Source organism: Panthera leo, chromosome A1 (genome assembly GCF_018350215.1).
Source record: "Panthera leo isolate Ple1 chromosome A1, P.leo_Ple1_pat1.1, whole genome shotgun sequence".
Lineage (NCBI taxonomy): Eukaryota > Metazoa > Chordata > Mammalia > Carnivora > Felidae > Panthera > Panthera leo.
Window position 1 is genome coordinate 205,460,373 of NC_056679.1, and position 22,969 is coordinate 205,483,341.

General features: G+C 37.9%; 1 protein-coding gene and 1 long non-coding RNA gene across 30 annotated transcripts in view; one reads left to right on the top strand and one right to left on the bottom strand.

Moving 5' to 3' along the window:
- PLCXD3 (phosphatidylinositol specific phospholipase C X domain containing 3) overlaps positions 1–22,969 on the top strand; it is a 221,699-nt gene that overhangs the window by 22,998 nt on the left and 175,732 nt on the right. For 7 of the 29 annotated variants that reach the window (XR_006205842.1, XR_006205847.1, XR_006205840.1 and 4 more), the window contains exons 1-2: positions 4,453–5,102; positions 8,054–8,149. The exons of 4 other annotated variants lie outside the window; for them this stretch is intronic. The gene's annotated coding sequence lies outside the window, so the exon portion shown is untranslated. Of the gene's footprint in view, positions 1–4,452; positions 5,103–8,053; positions 8,150–17,355; positions 17,475–18,558; positions 18,665–22,008; positions 22,367–22,969 lie in introns of those variants that run through there. 18 more of the 29 variants (XM_042951039.1, XM_042951048.1, XM_042951031.1 and 15 more) reach the window with 12 other exon arrangements.
- On the bottom strand, positions 2–4,314 carry LOC122227065. The gene is made up of 3 exons (XR_006205881.1): positions 3,736–4,314; positions 2,026–2,073; positions 2–674 (listed from the first exon to the last, which is right to left on the bottom strand). It is a non-coding gene; the product is annotated as an uncharacterized LOC122227065 (long non-coding RNA).

A 22,969-nucleotide genomic window follows, 5' to 3' on the forward strand; every position in this document is an offset into this window, starting at 1 on the left:
ATTGTATTTCTACACTGGCAAGTTAATATTTATGAGCTTCTGTAGCCTTTTTCTGCCTGTGGTATAAATATTGCTACATGAATCTTTTTCAGTAAGTTTGATCACATTATATGTGGGGGTGGCCAGGGTATTTAAATATAAACACAAATCACACTTGTAAAACATTTCCTAAACCAGACTATAAATAAAAGCATTCGTGCTTTAAGGGACAACAGTTACAGGATTTTAATTCTATAAGCCTTTCCTTCACAATCAGAGCATGGGATTTGCAGGAGAAATTCTTTGCTTATGTCAGCCCTACTGGCAAATCATCCAGTTAATTTGCAGAATCTATTTTGCTTCTCCAACTACAAGGAAACATTACACCTGTCTGAGATTTCCTTCCATTCAAACCCTGACTGGGTTTCTTAATGTTAGTGAGGCTGGCACTGCGAGAGGTAAGTTTAGTACAGCAAGAGAAACTCTGCCTGCCCAGGCTAGCTGATAGAACCTTTTAACATGTATATGTAATCTTGTGCTGAAACAGAGCTCTTCATGAAAGCGAGAATGTTCTCTTCCAGACGGTGTCTTTGACAAAGCTCGGTGTTCTTGTTAGAGCTCTAGTCATCTTCTAAAAACTGCTGCAGCCCAACTGTAGGAAGTACCTTGTCTCTGAACACAGAGCCCAAACAGTGCTAAAAAGGGAAATGGAACATATGGTAATAAACTCTCTGAAGCTTGGATGCCGGGTTGTAATCAGCAACCAGGGTGAGAGAGGCATTGGCAAACATGAACTCTGCCCCTAGGGCCTCATTAACAAGGCCAACTGTGCCGCAGTGGAGGAAAACAGTATCACATACTTGAGGGAGATCACAGCCTGTCAGGGCAAATCCTAGATTTCCCTTTGGCTGGAGGGAACATTAACTGGAAGCAGAGGAAGCTTCCGCAAGAAGCTGGAAGAAAACCATGGCCCCCTTTGCCATACCTGTCTCTGCTTATTCAGAAATAATGATGATGAGCTTTTCAAAGTTTATTTCTGTCAAATGATGTATGCAGAGCACTGGAGGTAAAGGATCAGATTTGCTCTTTGGCTACCCCTAGCATCATGGAGGTGGGAAGTCATTCTTTGCCTCACCTTTCCCACAAGTGTAATGAGGAGGGCTGTCTGGCCTGAGTATTCTCTAGGATCCTCCTATATTCTGCTAAGATCCTCCATGCAAGAGACATTTTTCCTCAAGGATGAGAGCAGTAGTGGGTGATTTTATGGGCACTGCCAACCAAGACCATGTGTCTATATTTCCTTTTGACTTCAAAAGGTATCTTTATGGGCAAGTATTTCTGAGGCACACATGTATCTCTGTATACTGTGTACATTGCACCCACTTCTATTCTCTTCCTTTCTCTTCCTCTTCATCTTCTAACTTATTCTTGCTAATGATAGATTTCCAAAATTCTTGGTACTATGCGCTAAAGATACACATCAAAATGAGAAAAAAGTTTCAAGCTGGGTAGTATCCCTGATCCTACCAACTGATTTAGTCCCAGTGGCCTCTGGTTACCCAGTCACAATCATATTATCTATTTGTATGCAGGGTTTTTTTTTCTTTTGCATTTTACTGTGCGGTTCATAACTGCTTCTTACCTCTTTCTACTCAAACGCACTTTATTTAGCAGCTTTCCTTTGAAAATAATAATATTATTCAGTCATCCCTTTTTTGTGCTTGTTATATTCTTTAAATACAACATCACAATTAATCATTTAAACAAGTCTTTGGTATGAGTGTTATTATCTTCATTTTATAGATGAGGAGGCAGAAGCTCCTAAAAGCTCTAAGTCACAGAGAGAGTGAGTAACAGTCTTGATTCGTAGGCAGCTCCCTGACTTCAAGATATGCAGCCATTTAATTATATAAGGCTACCTTTCGGAGTAACCATTCTCTAGGGCGTCCATAGCACTGGTGATCACATGCCTCATTCTGCCAGGAAATGGGGCTAAAAGTATATGTGTGTGGGTATGTGAGGGGGAGCTGAAATTCAGGCACTTACCCCAGATTTCCCTCCATCCTGTCACGGTTTCTCTTCTAGGTTGATGATCTAAGATATTTAGAAATATTTGTAAATATTAAATATTTAGAAATGTTTTTAAGATATCAAGAAGACTTGATTGTAATTTACCTGGAGCAAGAGGACACCTGAAGCTCTTTCCAGAGCTATATGTTGATGCTCTAAGTGTGGCACATAGTGTAGATATTTGCAGCCATATGGTTACAGTGAAGTATGGAGTAGGGTATGAGAAAGTGGTTGAGAAGTCAAGAGAGACTTGTATTCTACCCTTATTTCCAAGGGTAACAAAATGTAAGACTTTGAACAAGTCACTAACCAATTTGCCTTCCTATTCCTCCTCTGTAAAATGATTAGTGAACTTTTTATATGGCTGCGTTAAAGGAAAATTAAAAACCTTCTATTAATCTGTGGCATAGAGAAGCTAACTAGATCTGTATAACATTTATATTTCTTAAAGTCACTTAAACCTTTGTAGCATCTCTTAACAGCCCAGATGTGTTCTAGAAGATGGGTGTATCCACACCGAATGACTTTTCTGTGGGACTGGTAGTTGAATGGAGAGAAAGGGGACAGAGCCCATGGTTGAAAATACCTCCAGACCCCAACTTTGGAGCTCAAGGCCATGATGCCTTTCTATCAGATATCTTAGATCATGAACCTAGAGGAGAAACAGTGAAAGGATGGAGGGAAATCTGGGGTAAGTGCTTGAATTTCAGCTCTACTTCACACACCCACACACATATACTTCTAGCTCCATTTCTTGGCAGAATGAAGCACGTGATTACCAGTGCCATTGATGCCCTGGAGAATGGTTGCTCTTGTTGGAGAGCCTGTGTTGGGAAGTGCATCTCCTCTTGTTGAGAGAGATGCTCCCCAGGCAGAGCTGGAGAGACTACCCTACACTCTTCTAAACTGGGACATGTCCCACATAGGGCCTATTGTTGGTGCTTTGTGGATCCTTCCCTCCCAGAGCCCATGATAGTCCTCTTCTTTGGAAGGGATAAAGAGGAACCTCCTGCCACTACCTATTAAAGAGCCACGCTCCCTTCCTCCTCCATGAATAGCGCTAATCTGCTTCTCTCTCCTGTCTGGATCATCTCTCTCATCTGTGGGGTCCTATACTAATAACAAAGCAAGATATTTTATGTTAGGTCTCCCACCTTTTGGAAATGCTTGCAATGTATAGTTCTAAAAACTGCCAAACTTTATAATAAATGCCTACATATCGAAAAAATGTATGCACTCTGAAGTTGCATCTTGAGAAAACACAAATTCCTCCATTTTTCCTCTGGATATTTTTCCAAACAAACTACTTAGTCTTTTGTTCAGTCTTCTGCTCATGCTACAACAGCAGCACCTGCCCAAGTGAGATGTGCAGCAGGCAAGGTTTATTCTCACATGTACAGACTCATATAGTCAACTATCTATTGGACATCTCCATACATTTCAGATGTACCTAAAAAAGCACTGGAACTTAGCATGTTTGTTGAGCTCTTGATTTTCCCTCCAGCACCAGCTATTTTCATATTCTACATATCTACATTATTGACAACTGTCTTCTTTTAGTTACTGTAGCAAAAAGTCTTGTGTCATCCTTGACTCCTCTCTCTCTTTCACACCCCATGACCAATCTGTCAGCAAATTTTGTTAGCTCTACCTTCAAAAAATATCCAGAAACTAACGACTTCTTACCATCTCCACTGCCAATCCATCATCATCTCTCACCAGGATTATTTCAAAAGCCTTATAAGCTGAATCCCTGCTTCCATTCTCTTCCACTATATATTTTTAACAGTGGCCGGAAAGGTCCTGTTAAGATAGAAGCCAGATCATGTTATCTTCTGATCAAAATCTTCCAAGGGTATCCGACATTACTTGGAATAAAACCCAAAGTCTGCATATGATCTGGCTCCTTTATAACTTCTCAGAACTCATCTCCTACCACTTTACCCCTTGTTCATCTGCACCAGCCATGCTGGCCTCCTTGCTTTTCTTTGAACACGTCTGGTATATTCCACAGAGTCTTTGCATATGCTCTTGTGCGACCATCCACAGGCTGGCTCCCTTGTCTTCAGATCTTTATGCAAATACTTCCTTTCATTGAGACTTATTTTGGCTACTCTATTTAAATGCATCTGACCCCTATTCCCCACCTACACACATGTCATAATGAATTTTCCTCCTTCATTTTTCTGATAGCATCTAGTTTGGGTTGAATTGTGTCCCCAAACACATCTATTGAAAATCCTAACCCCCTGTGCCTGTGAATATGACCTTATTTGGAACTAGTGTCTTTGTCCATTTAATCAAGTTAAGATGAGGTCATGAGGGTAGGCTGTAAGCCAGTATGACTTATGCCTTTATGACTGGAGGAAAACATCATAGAAAGACAGAGACATACAGGGAGAATGAGAAGTGACAACAGAGGCAGGGAATGGAGTAATGCAGTTGCAAGCTAAGGAAAGCCAAGTATTGATGTTCACCACCAGAAACTAGGAAGAGGCAGGAAAGGAGTCTACTCAGAGTTCTAGAGGGAGCACGGTCTCACTAACACCTTGATTTCAGACTGCTAGCCTCCAGATTATGAGAGAATGAACTTTTGTTGTCTTAAGCCAGCTAGCTGTAGTACATTATTATGGAAGCTTCGGCAAACTAATACAGTATGTATCACACCTTCTGATATACTACATATTTTACATGTTTGTTGTATTTATCGTCTGTCTCCCCAACATGGTAGAGTAAACTCCAAGGAGGACACACCATTTCTGGCTCCCTAGTCCATACTGCTCTGATCTCTGCTGGGTTCCACTCGATTCGACTTCTGCCTAGGATTAATTGATCCTAATGCTTCTGGATGAACCTGCAGAGAAATTTCATGAAGATATGAACTGAACTCAAAGCAAGAAGTGGAAATTCTACCTTCTAAGGATAGTGGAAGAATAATTTGGAATTGTATAAAATTTGGAGACGACAGACTACAGTGCTGTAAAGGAAGTCTTCCATTTGGACTCCCAGATAATACTGCCCATGTGCCCAGACCACATAGTGTGAAGGGTTAGGTAAGTGCCTGTGTATTAGATGAAGAAAATCATGATGGATTGGTTGGACACAGAAGGATATATACCCCAGAGAATTCCTGATAGCTCTGAAGATATCTTGTCAAAAATTTACGTGTTTTTAATTTTTCCTCGGTGTTGGTTTTAATAGCTTTTAATTTTTTTTCACAGCACTGAAAGTGTCTCAATAACACTATGCCTCAAAGGAAATGTATTGTCTTTGTAACACAATATTATACGCATTATTGAATTCTGAAGCTAAACATGCTAGAAGAGCAATGCAAAATGAACAAAGCATTCTCTAGAATGCTTCAAATAACACCAAAAAGATATGTTGTCCATCTATCACCCAGAAGATGCACTATACCTTATTTCTGGTCTGTAAATACAAATAGAAAATTATTAAGGAGAGAGAAAAATTTTTAAAAATCTGAAAAATTAAATGAGGATTCTTAGGGCAATATAATGCAAAGTTTGGGGGAACAAGACTATGGAATTAGAGCTGGGTTTGAATTCTGGTTCCAAGACTCAGTAGCTGTGGAGTTACATGATAATAATATTATGTTAGTGACGACTAGTACATGCTTAAAGTGTTGTTGTAAGTTAAAGTGGGTTGTAAATGAAATACACATGAAAAATACTTAGCTTCATCCTTAGAAAGTGGCACCTGTTATTGCTATGTCTTCCAATGCAATTGCTATCTATAGGTGAGATTTATTTTAATCTCTTGTGAAAGAACATTGAGAGAGAGACTCAGTTCGCTACTGTAGAGCCGCTCAGAATCTCCTTTCAGGCTATGATCTGAATGTGCTTGTTGACAATGACTATTATTGGGATAAAGAATCATGTACAGTCTTCCTGATTAACTACTGTATCACTTCCCATCCTTGTCCTTTTCATCTTATTTGATATAAATATGTAACCTCATGATCCTTTCACTTAAATCTCTCCTTTGATGGGGAGATTTTCAAAGTGCTTTTTCAGAAATTCATTAATTAGGCAAGTCTACCCATTTTTCTAGAGCCTATTAGTGAGATACTTGAAGAACTTTGGGGACTAGGAAATTCCCCCTAATTTTCTAGAGGAGATGGAAAGACAGTCTCACAAATTTCAGAGTATATCATGTATAGGAGGAAAAGGGTTATTCTTGGAGTTAACCTTATCATTGTTTTCATATTAATGTTTATTTGCAAGTTCCCTTGAAGAGCTTTCACCATATGCATGAATTGACCACAGTCTATCATGACAATTAGACCCTCCTGGAAACTGTACCTCCCTATTTTGATTATCTTCCTTTTTTTAAAAACATTTATTTATTTTTGAGGGAGAAAGAGAGGAAGACACAGAATTCAAAGCAGGTTCCAGGCTCCAAACTGTCAGTGCAGAGCCCGACGTGGGGTTCAAGCTCACAAACAGTTTGATTGTGACCTGAGCTGAAGTCTGATGCTCAACCAACTGAGCCACCCAGGCTTCCCTGATTATCTCCTCTTTAAGGCCTGGCATCATGGACTCTGATTTCCCAGCAACACCTTCACCTCTCTGATTTCATATCATGGCAAATGTCTAATTGGGGGTTCAATTTTCCCCTTAACTAGGTGTAGCTGGTTGTTAGATAACTGTGAACTTAAAAATACTCAGCTACGGCCACCTGGGTTGCTTAGTCAGTTAAGCATCTGACTTTGGCTCAGGGCATGATCTCGGGGTTCATGAGTTTGAGTTCTACACTGACGGTGCAGAGACTGCTTGGAATTCTCTCTCTCTCTCTCTCTCTCTCTCTCTGCTCCTCCCCCACGTGTATTTTCTCTCTCTTTCTCTCTCAAAATAAATAAACTTAAAAAAAAAAAACCAGCAAAAAACTGCTAGGCTAAAGGAAACCACCAGGTTGCAGATGATCCAGGAACTTCATTGAACCTGAGTTTTGGCTGGCAATCTGAGCAGAGAGCTTGGCTGTCAACGAATGAAGCATGTTTTAATTAGGAAGATTTATTACATCATTACAGGGAGTAAAGAGAGTGTGGTTTGAGAGATTGCAGGCTAGATGCTTAAGGAGGCTCTCCTGCCATGAGACCCTTGTCAGAATTTGACCTTTGTCATTCTGTAAGATGATAAGAAAGAAAAAGTGCTATCTTCCTTGGTTTGTACGGTGGTTAAGAAAATAACCAGATTTTTTGAAATTGCAGTAAAAGTGCCCTTCTTCAGAATTATTTTGGAAAAAGAGTGTGAGATCATTGCTGTGCCCTCTTCAGGAAATCCACACCCTAAGATTGCATGCTTCTCGCTTTGCTTGGATATCTCTACTCAAATGCCTCCTCCTCTATCTTTCTTTGTGGAACACATTACAACCTTCTCATTATAATTTATATTTGTAGGGTTATTATTTATTGTCGCCTCTACTGGAACATGAAGTTTATGATGGCACAGACTTGAGATGGTCATCACTCCGTTGCCAGTAAATAATCATTAAATGAAAATTGAAAGATTTGAAGGAGGGCCTGGGTGGCTCAGTCAGGCATCCAACTTCGGCTCAGGTCATGATCTCACGGTTTGTGAGCTCCAGCCCTGTATCGAGCTCTGCACTGTCAGTGCAGGGCCTGTTTGGAACTCTCTTTCTGCCCCTCCCCCCACTCGTGCTTTCTCTCTCTCAAAATAAATAAACAAACAAAAAGAAAAAGACTTGAAGGAGGTGGTGGAGAGATGTTAGACGCATGGTGTACGATAATCAAATGGACACAACTAGCTGGTCTGGGGGCTATCAGGCCTAGTTTGAAAAAGAAATTTTATGAAAACCTGACTAGTCTTGTAAGAGCATAGTTTCTGTCACTGTGGTAATGAGAAGCAGGAAGAATTATAATATACAAATAATCCTAAGAAACTCTTAAATTTTAGCCAATAGCTTAACCTCTCTGCCAAAATAACCTGCCTCCTATTTTCTGCATTATTTTTCATTACCCCAGTCAGAAGAGGGAAGAGTTGAGCTAAGGAAAACATCAGAGAGTAAGGGAAGGCTGGGTACTGGATGTGTTGGGGCTGGTAGGGACTTGGTGTGAAAGGTAAGTGTTGAGGCTTTCTGTCTCAGGTGGCTGATGACAATAGCCTGATACATCGGATTTACTCTCCTGTTCTCCATGGATCCTTCCTTCCTTCCTCACTGCTAAACCTTATTTGAACCTTCCTCCTTTGCTTTCCTTTCTTATTAGTATCTTTCTTTCCATCCTGCCTTCATGACTGGGCAGCAGATGACTCAGGCTCCCTCTGGGAGAAGTCAGAGTATGAGGTTTGGAGCTAAAGGACAGGGACACCAAAATAGTATCTGTTCTTTTAGTTATTGGCTGAGCTGGCCAGACTCTGTGGTTGGGGGGGTTGGGTATAAATCATTCGTTTTTCCAGTTTGACTTTTGCCCAGGGAGTGGTAAGAATGGAATAAATCTTAAATGCATTTTTAAAAAGTATACTTATGCTCTTCTCTGTGTGTCTGCTTTGAATAAGTTTATTGTCTACTGTTAACTTCAGTGAAAAATATGAGACGATGATGGCAATTATGAGGGCTATCATTTCTGAACGCGAATGTTTCAGTCCTTGTACTAAGCGCTATATTTGCATAATTTATTTTTTAATAGTTTTAATAATAAAGGTGGGTATTAGTATCAGCTCCATTTTACAGTGAAGGAAATTCAAATTTAGGTTTAGGAACTTGCTCAAACTCGAGCTAATAAAAAACAAAGTTTGCGGTTCAGCATAGGCAATACACCACATTAGTAGAATGAAGTATAAAACACACATGATTATTTCAGTTGATGCAGAAAAAGTTTTTGAAAACTTCAACAACCTTTCGTGATAGAAACAATCATTAAACTAGGGATAGAGGGAAACTATTCGAAAATGTTGGCAAGGATGTGGAGAAATTGGACTCTTGTAAATGATTGGTAGGGATGGAAAACGGTGGAAAAGGGTGGAAAACGGTATGGAAACTATGGAAAACAGTATGTCAGTTCCTCCAAAAATTATAAATAGAATTAACATATGATCCAGCATTCTCAATTCTGGGTATATATCCCAAAGAATTGAAAACAGTGTCCTGAGGACATGTTTGCATACCCAAGGTTATAGTGACACTATTCACAATAGACAAGAGGTAAGAAGCAACCCAAATGCCCATTGATGGATGAATGGATTCACAAAATGTGGTGCATATATACAGTGTAATATTATTCTACCTTAAAAAGGAAGGAAGTTCTGACACATGGTACATCATGAATGAAACGTAGGGACCTTATGCTAAAGTGAACATAAGCTAGTCACAAAAGGACAAACGCTATAGGATTCCACTTATGTGAGTTACCCATATGAGCCAAATTAAAAAAGATGAAGTAAAGTGGTGGACAGGGGCTGGGAAAAGAGAGAATGGTGAGTTAATGAAGGAACAAACAGTTTAGGAAGATGAAAAAAGTTCTACAGATGGATTGATCACGATTGTTGTACAATGTGAATGCATTTAATGCCACAGAACATGCACTTAAAATGGTTCAAATATTAAGGTTTAAGTTATGTATATCTTGCGACAATTAAAAAAATAAAGTTAGGACTTATACTTGAAATTTGTTAAAAAATGCTTTGAGAACCCAGCGTGCTCAGAGCACTTGGCAGAATTACAAAGTAACAACTCTTCTATTGAGCCCACGCATTCTGAGTGTCTTCTGTGTTTTGGTCCAAGATGCCTGACCAATGTGATACAGAAACCAGTATTAAAAAATGGGTAAGACTTCCATTTCACAGTCAAAATGCCTAACTTCAAGTCCCACAGTTCATGCATGAGATTGCATTGTCTGTTAATTGGGTACCATCCTTCTGATGCCCTGATATGAGTGGTAATTTCAGAAACTTCTGAGGCACATATCAGTTGCACTGCTTGTTTGGACATAGTTCAGGTGTGGCCTGTACCACAACTTTATGAATGAGGTTTTGAGGCAAGAGCTATTCTTTCACACCTCATGTCCTTACTTTTAGAAAATATTTTGTGAACAAATTCAGTAGACAATGGAGTGGACGTAGATTTGGTATGGTCTAGCCTTTTGAAGTCTAGACTTAGCAACATGTGAGACTTTTCAGTGGGCTATTGTAAAAGAGGTTGTTGTTTTTTTTCTTTTCCGATGTGCTTAACAGAAACTAAATATCTAAAACCAGCTTCAGCCTCTGCTTTAATGACTTCCAACCACCAACATGGAAAAGGGTATCCAGAAGAATTTTAGGAAAATTAAAACTTATTCAGTGCATGGAGGGGCCATACATGCAACTTCTAATTATGGCCTTCTATACTATTTGTTGGCTGTGTGACATCGAGCAAGTTAAGTAACCTTCCTGAGCCTCAGTTTCTTTATCTTAAAGTGGGTTTTGTAATAGTGTCTACTGCACAGGGTGGTGGTGAGGATTAAATGAGATGATCCCAAATGGTCTTTCTATTTCTACCCTTGCTGTCTTAACACTATTTTAACACAGCACTAATAGTTACAGGCATACTTTTAAGTCAGACCATGTTGCATCTTTGCTCAGTACTAGAATGGCTTGCCATTTTGCTTAGAGGGAAAGCCAAAGTCTGCATAGTGGTCTGCAAGGTCAGATGTGATCTGGCCCCTCTAACCTCTCTGCTATTCACTTCTACTATTTTCTGGTCTCTTCCCATTAGCAATTGTGACCTTCAGCGTCTAGGGATATTCCTGCCTAGAAGCTTTTCTGGAGGCTTATCCTTCTCTGTGGAACATTCTTTACCCCCATTATGAACCTAGCTCATTCTTTACCTGCTTTAAAATTTTATTTCAGGTTCCTGGGTGGCTTCCTCAGTTGAGCATCTGACCCTTGGTTTTTGGCTCAGGTCATGATTCCAGGGTCGTGGGATCAAGCCCTGCATCAGGCTCCATGAGCCTGCTTAAGATTCGCTCTCCCTCTACCCCTTTCCCCCATGTGTGCTCTAAATCTCTCTCTCACTCTCTGTCTCTCTCTCGCTCGCTCTCTCTCTCTCATATAAAAAAACCAAACCAAAACTTTATTTCACGTCACCTTTCAGTGAGACCCACCCTAACGACCCTGGTCAAAATAGAATACCCCCTCTCCAGCATTATCTACCCCCCTTAGGCTTTTATGATCTTTATTGGCACTTATCTTCTAATACACTAAGCAATAAACTTACAGATTGCGTATTTGACTATAGGCACTACTAGAAGTTAAGACCATGAGGACAGGGATGTTGATCTGTTTTTTCATTACTGAATCCCCAGTGCCCAGAACAGTGCCTGGCATATGGTAAGCATTTAACAGTTTTGAATGAATGAATGATTCCATATAAAGCACTTAGCACCGCTACTGGTACATAGTAAGTGCTTAATATATAGTAGCTATTTTAGGGACTGCAGGCTGCTTCAAATCTGAGACCAGATGTGGTGTTTCAGACTTCTGCTGTAATGAACATGAGGAAAGCAAATTTATCAAACACGTATATGGGAAAAGTCCTGTGATGCCAAGGTCCTGAGCATATTATTTCCCATTCCCTAATTGTAAAAAGTGGTTAACAAGGGCATGTTTTTCATGTCATATAATTTAAAACAATCAAGGGTCTCAACGAAGTATATCATTACTATCAGGCAATCCAATTCTTGGAAAGAAACTTAGATATTTTTGCATTAACCTCTTAAACAGCAACTTTGGTTAACTATATGATTTGGGGCAAGTCATTAACCTCAGTGTCTTATCTGTTAGTGTCAGGTGACTGGGGATTGGAATACAGTTCTGGGTGTGGTCTCTCCAGGACCATCAATTGTACCATTCAGTATTTTCATGGGATGAGAGGTTGAAGGTCTTTATTCAGACCCATATCCAACAGACTAAGGCTTAAGAAAATAAATGAATATTAGGCCCTGGAAAAGTTGTGTCTACCAAGTCAACTTCTGTTTGAGTTAAACTTAGCCTAAGAAATTGGCTCTCTGTAAACTTGTTGCTATGGTTTTGAGCTTTGCTTTTTGTTAGTTCTCTCTATTTTTCCCCTTCTCTTCTGTCCTCTTCCTCTCTTTCTGCATTCTTCCTTCCTAAGGTGTAATCCCTGCTCTGTGTGGCTGCTCTGGTCTTTGGGGACTTTGATGTCTATTCCCAAGATGAGGAAGTCCACATCTATATCTAGCTCTAAAGATTTTCTCTACACTCAATAAATTAATAAGAACATTATGAATAATTTTATGTAAAGAACTCTGGAAGCTTACAGAAAATAGGAAAATTATCTAAAATCACAACTCACCAAAACTGACACAAAATGGAATATCTGAATAAGGCCTATATCTGCCAAAGAAATTGGAACCATAATCAAAATCCTTCCCATGAGGAAAACTCCAGGCCTAAACAGCCTCACTGGTTCATTCCTCCAAAAGTTCAGGAAATAATACTGTATTTACACAGATTCTTTCAGAAAATAAAGAAAGAGAATGCTTACAATTCACTTTGTGAGGTCAGTATAACCTTGAAACTGAAACATGATAAGGATATTATAGGGAAACAATTACATCTTTTTATCTACCATGAACATAGATGCAAAATTTCTAAACACAATATTAGCAAATAGAGTGCAATAAGATAGAAATAACATAATAGTTCACGGCCAGGTAAAGTTTATTTCAGGAATACAGTAATAGTTTAATATATAAAAACCAATTAATATCATTTTAAAAATAACTTTAAAATAGAGAAAATCATATTATCATCTCAATAGATACAAAAAAGGCATGACCCCACTCATGACTAAAACAAAACAACTGTGAGAAAATTAAGATGAGAACTCTTTTAATGTGATAAAAAGGAATCTAAAAAATCTACAGCTGACATCATTTCTAATGGTGTAATACTGAACTTTTTTCCCTTAAAGTTGGAAATGTCCACTGTTACCATGTTTATTCAACATACTTTTGAAGGTTCCAGTCAGAAGAAAAAGGAATAAGAATTACAAAAATATTATATAATGAGAAGAATAAAGTTACCTCTATTACAAATGACATAATTATATAAGAAATTCAAAAGAAGTTATAAACTATTAGAATTAAGGTATTACCAAATTTGCTGGATGGAAAACCCATATGGAAAAAGTACTTATTTCTATATTTCAGCCAAAAATAAAACCATAAAATTAGAAAAGCAGTACCATTTAAAATAGGAGCTAAAAACTATGTACCTCTGAGTTAAACTTAAGATTTATAAGATGTCTATAATTAAACTACTAGTGTTGGTGCTCCTGGGTGTCTCAGTCGATAAGCATCTGACTTCAGCTCAGGTCATGATCTCAGGTTCGTGAGCTCAAGCCCTTCTTCAGGTACAACAACAACAACAACAACAACAAACAAAAAACAAAAAACCCCCACAAAAACCATGAGCCCTGCTTTGGGTGAGCCCCACTTGTTTCTCTCTCCCTCTCCCTCTGCCCCTCCTGGGATTCTCTCTCTCTCTCCCTCTCTCTCTCTCTCTCTCTCTGCCCCTTGCTCACTTGCACCCTCTCTTTCTGTCTCAAAACAAAACAAACAAAAAAACCCCAAAAACCTTGTTGCTAAAAGAAAGAATACTTAAATGGGGGAGATGAATAAAGTTTGTGGATTGAGAGATTCAATATTTGTAAGATGTCATTTTCTCCAAATTGATCTATAAATTTGATCTGACCCCAATCAAAACCTAGCAGGATTTGTGTAGAAATTGACAAGCTGATTCTAAAATTTATATAGAAATGAAAGTACCAATAAACCTTAGATAATATTGAATAAGAACAAAGCTGGAGGGCTTACAACACCAGACTTCCAGACTTAGTGTAAAGCTCCAGTAATTAAGACAGTGTGGTATTATGCAAGGAGAGACAAACAGACCAACTGGACAGAATTATGAGTCTAGAAATAGACTCACACATACAGAATTTCTTGATTTATTAAAAAGGTGCCACTGCAGTTCAGTGGGAGAAAGTTGGCTTTTCATTAAATGGTGCTATAACATTATTCTTATGAAAAAAATGAACCTTGCCTCCTATATTACAGCATACAGTAAAATTAATTTGAGAGGGAATATAGATCTCTATTTGCAAGATAGAAAAAAACAGAGCTTTGGGAAGAATACAGAAGATATCTTTATGACCTTAGGTAGGCATGACTTTCTTAAACAAGATACATAAAGCATTAACCATAAAAAAAAACCCTGATAAACTGGGTTTCAACAAAATTATGACTATTAATTCATTAAAAGATATCAATCATTATGATAATGAAAAGACAAGCCATATACTGGAAGAAAATATTTGTCATTTATATGTCTGACAAAGGCCTGGTATCCTGAATATACAAAGAGTTCATGTAAATTAATATGATATAAACAAACCATACATTTTTTTTTTAAATTTCAGGCATTTCATAAATAAGATCCAAATAACCAGTAAACATATCAGAATCTAATCTATATTATTATTCATCAAGCAAACAGCAGAATCAGACCTATAAATACAGAGAACAAACTGATGGTTGCCAGAGGGGAAAGGGTGGGAGGATGGGCAATATAGGTTGATTTTGATCTCTGCCTTGATTCAGTGGTGGTTACACAGGAATATACATATATGAAGACACATCCAGCTGTATAGTCAAGATTTGTGTACTCTATGCACTTTACTAGATATGCATTATACTTCAAAGGCAAGCAAAATTAAAAATTAGATTTTAGTAAAAGTAAAAAGCATTAGTTAAAAGAACATACACAAGAAAGAATATCTAATGGGAAAAAGACAGTGTCTTCAACAAATGGTGTTGGGAAAATTGGACAGGTATATGCAAAAGAATGAAACTGGACTAATTTTTTATGCCATACACAAAGATAAATTCAAATGGATTAAAGACCTAAGTGTGAGACATGAAATAATAAATCCTAGAGGTGAACATAAACAGTAACCTTTTTGACATCAACCATAGTCACTTCTTTCTAGATAAGTCTTCAGAGGCAAGGGAAACAAAAACAAAAGTAAACTATTGTGATTTCATAAAAATAAAAACTTTTGCACAGCAAAGGAAACAATCAATGAAACTAAAAAGGCAACCTATTGAATGGGAGAAGATATTTGCAAATGACATATCTGATAAAGGGTTAGTATCTAAAATATGTAGAGAACTTATAAAATTCAATATCCAAAACCCAAACAATCTAACTTAAAAATGGGCAGAAGACATGAAAAGACATTTTCCCAAAGAGGACATGCAGATGACCAACAGACACATGAAAAGATGCTCAACATCACTCATCATCAGGGAAATACAAACCAAAACTATAATGAGATATTACCTCACACTTGTCAGAACGGCGAAACTCAACAACACAAGAAACAACAGATGTTGGCGAGGATGTGGAGAAAGATAAACGCTTTTGCACTGTTGGTGGGAATGCAAACCGGTGCAGCCACTCTGGAAAGCAGTATGGAGGTTCCTCAAAAAATTAGAACTACTCTACAATCCAGCAATTGCAACACTAGAATACAAAAATACTAATTCGAAGGGATGCATACACCCCAATGTTTATAGCAGTATTGTCTACAGTAGTCAAATTATGGAAACAGCCCAAGGGTCTATCGACTGATGATTGGATAAAGAAGATGTGGTATCCTTGGAATATTAGTCATAAATATTGAAATATGAGTCATAAATGAGAATGAAATATTGCCATTTGCAATGACATGGATGGAACTAGAGAGTATAATGCTAAGTGAAATAAGTCAGTCAGAGAAAGACAAATACCATATGATTTCACTCATATGTGGAATATAAAAACAAAGGGAAGAGAGAGAGAGAGAGAGAGGGAGAGAGAGGCAAACCAAGAAACAGATTCTTAACTATAGAGAAAACACTGATGGTTACCAGAGGGGAGGTGGGTGGGGAGATGGGTGAAATAGGTGATGGGGATTAAGGAGGGCACTTGCGATGAGAACTGGGTGTGGTATGGAAGTATTGAATCACTATTGAATCACACTTGAAATTAATATTACACTGTACGTTAACTGGAGTTTAAATAAAAACTTAAAAAAAAACAGAATAAAATAAAAAAAGATAAGCCAACAGGTGGATGAACACAAATCCCAAATTCTCACACCAATGAATGGGCAGAGCACCAGGTCACAGTTCCTTGGGGCGAAACAACAGGCCGTGTACATCGAGGTCTGTGCAGGATTTAGGCTTGGTAGACGTCCCCTAAGCCCCTGAGCAGCAGACTGTAAAGCTAACAGCCCTTCAGCTCCTGTGGGTAGCTCAGCTGATACCAAATAGGCATGAATATCTCAAAAAGAGAACTGAGCAGCTTCACCAGCTGGACTCTGCAGTCTAGGAGCCTCTAGCAACCAGAAGGGAGCTTTTAGCAGTTAGCCTTTCCTTATCTCACCAGCAGATCCTGGAGGATGCCTCTGGCATGGACTGACTTAGGACCTTTGCCTTTGGTTCATTTTCCACAAAAAAAGAAGTCCCATTCTGTGCAAACCTTTCTGAGGATGAGTTTGTAGACATCGTCAATAAGACGACCACTTGGTAATCCATTTTAGGATATTGGAAAACTAGTTTAACTCCATTCTGATGGAAGATTTTATGCAAGAATTAAAGCATTCTAAGTCTGGTTTTTCGATTTCATATCACATCAACAAACTTTGCTGTGGATGGATTTAGCAGCCAAAGAGCTCTGTCTAAATCATTGCTTTGTGTTGTCCTAAGCTTTCTCAGTGTTGGATGTTGGCTTAGATGCCAAGCTGGACCAAGAACATCGTAAACTTCTTGTCTATTTAATGACTAAAATAATAGCCCTGTTTGATAATAGCCATCCCAGACTTATCCATCTCAAGCTATAAAGGGAGGCACATTAGTATTTGTGGTCACATATTGACCAGTTGAAACCTCATACGTGGCTTTCAAAAGCAAGTGAACAAATGGTTTTTTGGGGTGAGGCACTGCAAAGAGCTACAGAGCATTGTAATTGGAAGCTCTTTATACAGCATACATTCATACTCACTGATATTATCTTACATTTATACAAGACTTCACAATTTCAACATGCTTCTCTATACATTCTCCCTCTTGATTTCCATAAATTTCCATAAAATAGGTATCATATCCATTGGAGGTGCATTCAAAGTCACCAGTAAGTGAAGGAGGTATTCACATGACTTACTACATCCATATCTATGGTTGGTGAGGCTGGACTTTCACAAGTGAAATCCTTTGCTTTTCAGCTTTCGAATTAGAGAGTTTGAACTAGCACGTGGCCTTTCCCTCTTCTATCTCGTATTGGCCCCAAACCTTGCAATTCTTGACATTTATACAAGAGGTGCTCATCACACCATTCTATGAGGTAAGTCATACAAGGATCATGAACCTCATAGAGATCTTATGTTTCTCCAATATGATGGGCACCCATGATAAAAGTAGGAGCCTTGTAAAAAGTCATAAGCAAAGCTCCACATTTTACTTTAGGTTTAGAGAGTGTCAGACAAACTTTTATTGAATCAATAGAGAAAGAAAACAAAAGCATAGTTGCCCTCTGAAACACCTAAATGACATTATTTTTTTAAAGTGTAAAATATAGGACTTAACTCTAGGAAGACAGTTTAAAAATTAAGTTCTCTGTGAGGTCATTCAGCAGCTGAAATGATTAATAGTAGATAAAACTCATGAACTATCATAATTTCCTATGCTGTGGGTATATTATTTTTCTCTCTGGTTTTATTAAGATATATATGAAGAAAATATAATTTATACCAGCAAAATTCCTCCTTGTTAGCTGTTCAGTTCTGCAAATTTTGGCTAACGCATACAGTTGTCATACCACTACCCAAATCAAGAAGCTAGGTTTAAAAACATGTCAGTCAGACCCACCAGCTCTTTTCACTATTCCAGGGTACACTATTCTTGGGATCTGGAGGTATAAAGCTAAGAAATACCCAATTTATGCAGACAGACCTAAGCAAGAACGTCTGCTAGGAAAGCAGTACCTGCTGAGGTGGTCTCCAGCTCCCTGGTTATAAAGAAATAGGTTGTTCTTTTTCTTTGACAACAAACCCACCTTCATCAATAATTTTTGACTTAGCCTAATGTAAGACTCTTATCCCTGTATGAATACTGCTCTGATTTTCTAGTAGAAATTTGATAGAGAATATATTTATAGACTGTGATGTACTTATCCAAATGGTTAATTCCACAATTCTATGATTACAACTACAACTTGACCTTAAAGTATGTGATGCCTAATTTTATCAATGGGCAAGCTATCCTGGACTGAAACCCCATAGAGGAAGAATGGATGAGTAATCAGACAAGTAAAAATTTGCTGCTTATAGCATCATCCAACTGTGTGTAGAGCAAGAATCATTATATTTTAACATGCTGGGAACATTTGTCTTGATTGAATGTTAGTCAATAAAAATTTCTGTTTAAAGGATTGCTGCTGTGGGGTCTGCTCTTGTTCCTGAAACTGCAGGGACACACTGAAAATTCGAAGAAAAGCATACTACACAATACCTAATAAAGTGTTATAAAGTACTAAAATAGCACAGTCCCTTGTCCATTAAAAATGTAGTAAAATTTTCTGGAAATGAAATTTAATATTATGTGTTATTTTTTCTTTCTTGGAACCATAGATTACTTAAATATTTCCATTAGCGCCAAAATAGAGTGATATGATAAAAATGATGAAATGAAAGATTATGGTTTTCCACTGGGTATCAGAAGAAAAAAGATTGGGAGAATTATAATAAAAATAAAACTCAAAGGAATTCAAATGCATTCCATTTGCAATTAAAGCACACATTTAAGTCATAGGGTGATGTAGCCTTGGAAGAGGAGCTATGCTAATTTATAGGTATTTAATTAACTCCACAGGGTAGAGTCCCCTGTTGTTACTTTGTGTATATAATATTTATATTGATAATTACAAAACTAATTTAAAATACTAAAAAAAGACCTAAGTGAATACAGTAAAGCCCATTCTTTCTCAATTTCCAAATGGTCCATATCAGATTGTGAAAACTGACCCAATATATTTTTTTAAATTTTTTAATGTTTATTTATTTTTGAGAGAGAGAGCATGAACAGGGGAGGAGTAGAGAGAGAGGGAGACACAGGATCTGAAGCAGGCTCCAAGCTCTGAGCTGTCAGCACAGAGCCTGATGCGGGGTGTGAACCCACAAACTGCAAGATCGTGACCTGAGCCAAAGTTGGATGCTTAACCAACTGAGCTGCCCAGGTGCCCCAAAACTGACCCAATATTTAGCAAGGTATTTACTCGAAACTTTAGTTGTAGTGGAACAAGGATGAAGAGGGAAGAAAGGAAATGTAGAAGATTCCTTCCTTTTGTTTTCTTTGGATGGACGAATCTAAAGAGTGTCCTGTGTAAACCTAAACGTGAGACCTGAGACCATAAAAATCCTAGAAGAGGGCACAGGTAGTAATTTTCTCTGATATCAGCCATAGCAATCTTTTTCTACATATGTCTCCTGAAGCAGGGGAAACAAACGAAAAAATGATCTATTGGGACTACATCAAAATAAAAAGCTTCTGTATAGCAAAGGAAACAATCAAAACTAAAAGACAACCTATTGAATGGGAGAAGATATTTGCAGATGACATATCTGATAAGGGGTTAGTATCCAAAATATATAAAGAACTTCTACAACTCAACACCCCAAAAACAGATAATCCCATTTAAAAATGGGCAGAAGACGTCAACAGACATTCTCCAAGGAAGACATACAGATGGTTGATAGACACATGAAAAGATGTTCATAATCACTTACCATCAGCAAAATGCAAATCAAAACTACAATGAGACATCACTTCACACCCATCAGAATAAAATCAACACAAGAAACAACAGGTGTTGGCAAGGATGTAGAGAAAAAGGAACCCTCATGCACTGTTGATGGGAATGCAAACTAGTGCAGCCACTATGGAAAACAGTATGGAGGTTCCTTAAAAAATTAAAAATGTAATTACCATATGATCCAATAAATCCGCTACTAGGTATTTATACCCAAAGAATACAAAAAAACTAATTTGAAAAGATGAAAGCAGGGGCACCTGGGTGGCTCAGTCGGTTGAGCATCCAATTTTGGCTCAGGTCGTGATCTCATGGCTTGTGAGTTCCAGCCCCGCGTTGGGCTCTGGGCTGATAACTTGGAGCCTGGAGCCTGTTTCGGATTCTGTGTCTCCCTCTCTGTGCCCCTCCCCAGTTCACACTCTATCTCTGTCTCTCTCAAAAATAAATAAATATTAAAAAAAATTGAAAAGATGAAAGCAATCCTATGTTTATTGCAGCATTTTTTTACAATAGTCACTATGGAAGCAACCCAAGTATCCATTGATAGATGAATGGTTAAAGAAAAAGTGGTATATATACACAATGGAATATTATTTAGCCATAAGAAAGAATAAAATCTTGCCATTTGCAACAACATGGATGGAGCTAGAGCTTACAATGCTAAGTGAAAGAAGTCAATCAGAGAAAGACAAATACCATATGATTTCACTCATATGTGGAATTTAAGAAAAAAATGATCAAAGAAAAAAAGATGCAAATCAGAAAACAGACTCTTAGCTATAGAGAACAAACTGATGGTTACCAGAAGGGTGGTGAGTGGGGAGATGGATTAAATAGGTGATGGGGATTAAGAATTCCACTTATCACTATGAGCACTAAGCAATGTAAAGAATTGTTGAACCCTGATATTGTCACCTGAAACTAATGTAACACTGTATGTTAACTATAGTGGAATAAAGACAATAAGCAAACAAACTATGTCCTTTTTGCTTTGTACCATCTTGGCTGAAAGTAACATAGGGCCAACAGAAAATGAAGTTTTGTTTAAAAGACAATTAGTATTTATTCAATATAATTTTTTCACTTTGCTTGTATTTCTACCATTCCCTTTAAGATACTTTTTTTTTCCTCCAAAGTCATCACATGACTGTTTTCTCCTTTCTGTTTAAAAAATGGTTCAATTCTTGAGTTTGCTGGAGGATCAGCCTACAGGGCTGTAGACCTCAGGCAATTGTGGGCATGTCCATGCTCTCCCAACAGTGGGGGCAACATCACTGAGTTGAGTAGGCAGAAAAGTCCTGAACAAAAATCCATTAAACTCAAAATTCTTAGAGGAAGTAATGGAAATCTAAAAAGAGGCATTAGTTGACAATATTTACTGAGCATGTAATGGACAGTGTTTACACAATTATCTCTAAGCTTCATCTTGCCTGCCCTTGGAGAGGAGTGTACAGTGTTATTTTCTAAATTGTCTAGAGTCAAAGCTCTGATTGATTCCAAACATATTAGAGAAATTGTTACTAGAGTAAATATATTTTTAAAAGAATAAGACATTATTCGTTACTCAGAATGGTATACTTAGAATATAACATTAGATCTATTACAGTATAGCATTTTTAGATCTCCCTCTCCTCTGCTTCTGTCTTCCCATCTCCTTCCTGGACTCTGACCCTTCGGCCCTCATGCCTCCCTCTTCCAAGGACACTTAAAATTCCACTGAGCTCACCCCAATAACAGGATAATCTACCCATCTCAAGATCCCTGACATATGTACATCTGCAAATTTCCTTTTGCCATGCAAGGTAATATATACACATGTTTCAAGGATTAGGATGTGGATAACTTTGGGGGAGTCATTATTCTGTCTATCACACATGCCAGTTGCTAGGATGTTTTTCCTTGATGACCATCCCAGGTTTCTACATCTCTGGTTTGAGATAAAACTATATTCTCTGCAAACTATATATCTACTTTAGTAGCTTGTTTTCTCTTAGGTTTTGCCAATAGGGGGCATTAAAGGATACTGCAAGGCAGGACGAGGAAGTGAATTAATTCTTTTTTTTTTTTTTAGCTCGATGCTCTTGATTGGCACTTCCCCAGAAAAGACCCTCCCTGGCAGGTGCAGATGGTGTAGATCCCAGCTTTTCCTCAAATTCTCAGCATGGCCACACTTCCAGAATCAGTCTCATTACCCTCAGACTATGCACACAAGCTGGGCAATGGACATCTTCCGAAGTTTGAGTCTTCACTCATCAGAGCCACTGTTCCAAGCATCTGGCTTCTGAAAACCTCAAATTATTTTCTTTCTTTCTCCAGTCCTAGAGATGACAGCAGCTTCTTGCAATAATTAGCATAGTGTTCATTTTTAGGCGTTTCAGTTCTCCAGCATCTGTTTAACTATTTCCCTACATTAAAATCTCTTGGTTGAAGTACCTGGTATACTTTTGTTTTCCTGATAAATTTGCACTATGGTCAGGTTTTTTTTTTTTTTTTTTTTTGGTCAGTTTTTAAAATACCCCAACAAGTGGTTACAGAACTAAAGAGTGGTAATAGTCTTAGAAGAAATGGGTAGAAAGACCTCCGAGGGAAGAGAAGTGATCTCAGACCTGTCTGATGCAGTTGTTTTGCAAGAAACATTATGGTATAGAAATAAGAGCCTATCTTCCCACCAAAATCACTTCACAGGATCATAACATCAGATTTTTTTCTTAATGTGAAGCAACAAAAATCCCAAAGACAATTACTTTGTTTTTGGGGTTTGTTAAATAGCAAAATCCTTTAAAAGAATACAAGACAGAATTACTAGAATATCTCAATCCAGTTTAAACTATGTAAGAAACTGATTTAATGTGGCCAGATTTAATTCAATACTTAGATAATCTTTAATACCAGTAGTTCAATAGTCTTCTCAGTGAAGATCTTAATAACATTTCACACACATGTGTATGTGTGCCCATGTGTGTGTTATAAGAGAGATTTACCTTACATACTCTTACAGTCTTTTAGCTGCCAAAAGAAACTATGCATTTGAA